At 36.0% G+C, this 2,743-nt stretch overlaps 1 long non-coding RNA gene across 3 annotated transcripts in view; it reads left to right on the top strand.

Annotated features, from left to right (window-relative positions):
• The first annotated feature begins 1,655 nt into the window (after window positions 1-1,655).
• LOC107715064 (uncharacterized) overlaps window positions 1,656-2,743 on the top strand; it is a 9,441-nt gene continuing 8,353 nt past the window's right edge. For 2 of the 3 annotated variants that reach the window (XR_001637056.1, XR_001637058.1), the window contains exon 1: window positions 1,740-1,922. This is a non-coding gene — a long non-coding RNA (uncharacterized LOC107715064). Of the gene's footprint in view, window positions 1,700-1,739; window positions 1,923-2,743 lie in introns of those variants that run through there. The other variant, XR_001637057.1, reaches the window with a different exon arrangement.

The following is a 2,743-nucleotide window of genomic DNA, read 5'->3' as shown; positions in this document are numbered from 1 at the left end:
CGGACTTCTAAAGGTAATTCAAAACCTTCTTTTCCATCTCTAACAAGAGATTTGCATCTTTGGAGAGTGTTGCGTGCCAAAACCCCCCTTTAATATAATCCCTGTTGGCTACCTGTTTGCTTTAGTTGGATTACAGTAAATGAGCTTCAGGCTGCTATCAGGTAATAACAAGCTTTAACATCTAATAAGTACCTCATGGAGAGCCTTGGCTCACTGTTCATGCTGTTCTTGCGGGCCAATTATTAATGATTTCATATCATAACAGCTATTATTATATTTCAGAGAGATCATAACACAATGATCTGCTAAAAGGGTTATTTTCAAATGATTAGATTGAGGGACACAACCATTTTTTTTGTAGAAAATACATCTAGTTCACCTAAAAATGAATATTTGCAGAAAATTTGCTAACCCTCAGGCTATCCAAGAAGTAGATGAGTTTGTTTCTTCTTCGGAATAGATTTAGAGAAGCTCAGCATTACATCACTTGATCACCATTGGATCCTCTGCAGTGAATGGGTGCCGTCAGAATGAGAGTCCAAACACCTGATAAAAACATCACAATAATCCACAACACAACTTCAGTCCGTCAGTTAATGTCTTGTGAAGTGAAAAGGTGCATGTTTGTAATAATACAATTCATCATTAAGATGTTTTAACTTTAAACCATCACTTCTGACCAAAATATCAGTCCATACTCCATTATAATGATTCCTCTAGTGAAAAAATCCATCTACTGCTGTCCTCTCACATCAAAATCCACCAACATATTGGTTTAGAACTGTTTTGGACTGTTTTCACTTGTAAACAGTGCTTGATCTGTGCATATTTCTCTCCTGATTCAGACAACTTTTTAAAAGGACTATTACGGATAGAAGACTAGTATTTTAGCTGAAAGTATATTGTGTATTTGTGTTGTATTCGATTTGCATTTCAGGTGTTTTAGAAGCCACAAGATGCTAATAAGGTGTGGCGGTGGTTCAGGATGTGGGCTTAAAGCTCAAAGATTGTAGATTCAAACTCAGCAACAGATGACTCATAAACAAGAGAAATACAGAGATTTAACACGTTTCTTTAACTATATGTACTTCACTGTTCCCAAACCTAGTGAGCTGCCAATATACTAACTCCATACAAATTGCGATTACATGGTAGACGCATGTGGCTAAGCTAACACAGTATTAGCATACGACACAAATATTGGGTAAAATAGTTTATTTTAAATAGACTAGCTATTTTGTTCTCAATATTTTTCAGTACTGATTGAAATAAAAGTTCTTAATTAGCCTCCATAGGCATCTCAGGTTTTACTTTTGTTTGACTAGCTGTCTATTATTCAACTGTCTCTAACTGCTACCAGATTGTTTGCATTTCAGCAATTAAGTCTTGAATTGTATTGGCACATGTGTCCTGACACACATATATCATGATGCATGTATATAAAAAACAATCAAAACTAATTTTTATGTTATATATTTTTTTCAGAAACAGACCCAGAAATGTTCTTATTGAATCCAACTCTCCAAGTATCCAAGTTTATCTAATTTCCATGGCAACATCACAAAGTATTTCAAACAAGGTTAGACTGGATGGACATATGCACTCTATTTTAAAGTTTACCACAAAGTAAACAGTCAGTAATCTTCATTGTACAGGTTGGCAGGTGTGGCCCATTTGTTGCTAATGTGTCTCAATGCAGGTAAGCATGCAGTGAGAACGTTTAGAGTGACAGCTGCCTGTTTCCTCAAGCAGTTCAATATGCTAGCAGCTGTATGATCTTTAGCATGTTATCATGTTGAATACATATCCTCTTCGTGCATTTTAGCAAACAGATGTGAGACAGGTCCTGCTTGGAGGAGTGTACTGCATTTACAGCTCGCCGAGTGAACAGTGCCAAAATCTGCATTCGGCATGAGGTTCTCGTGAGTCTTTGCATGCAAACGCTTACATAGCTGTAGTTTATTCTGTTTTAGTCCTTTTTAAAGTCCGGCATGAAAGTAACTCAAATGTACTTTGTTCTGACACACTGAATTGATTTTCATAGCCTGCAAGTATTTGAGCATGCGAGCCATGCTGAAAATACAATTTGACTGAGTTGTTTCAAATGAGTAGAAAGATATATAGATGGATGAATAGACAAATGAGGTGATGGGTGGGTGGATGCATGGGTGGGTAGATAAATGGATATAGATAAATTTACAGATGGATGGATGACAAATGGACAAATGAGCATATCTATCTATCTATCTATCTATCCGTCTGTCTGTCTGTCTGTCTGTATGTCTGTCGATAGATAGATAGATAGATAGATAGATAGATAGATAGCTGGATGGATAGACAAATAAGGTGATAGTTGATCTGTCTATGATGGATTGATAGATAAATGGGTGGATGATAGAAGGGTAGATGGATGGGGTAGGTAAATGGATATAAATACATTTATAGATGGATGGATGGGTAGACAAATGAGTAGATAGATAGATAGATAGATAGATAGATGGTTATGTGGGTATATAAATGGATATAGATATACAGATGAATGGATGGGTAGACAATTGAACAGATATACAGATAGCTGGATGGATAGACAAATAAGGTATATGATGGATGAATAGAGAAATGGGTAGATGGATAGATAAACTGGTATGTAGAAGGTTATAGACAAATGGGTAGATAGATGTATAGATGGATGGATAGAAAAATGGGAAGATGGATAGATAGATAGATAGATAGATAGATAGAT

Source organism: Sinocyclocheilus rhinocerous, unplaced genomic scaffold (assembly GCF_001515625.1).
Source record: "Sinocyclocheilus rhinocerous isolate Xijiao unplaced genomic scaffold, SAMN03320098_v1.1 scaffold509, whole genome shotgun sequence".
NCBI lineage: Eukaryota > Metazoa > Chordata > Actinopteri > Cypriniformes > Cyprinidae > Sinocyclocheilus > Sinocyclocheilus rhinocerous.
Note: the sequence above shows the minus strand (reverse complement) of the source record. Positions and strands in the feature narration are given on the sequence as shown.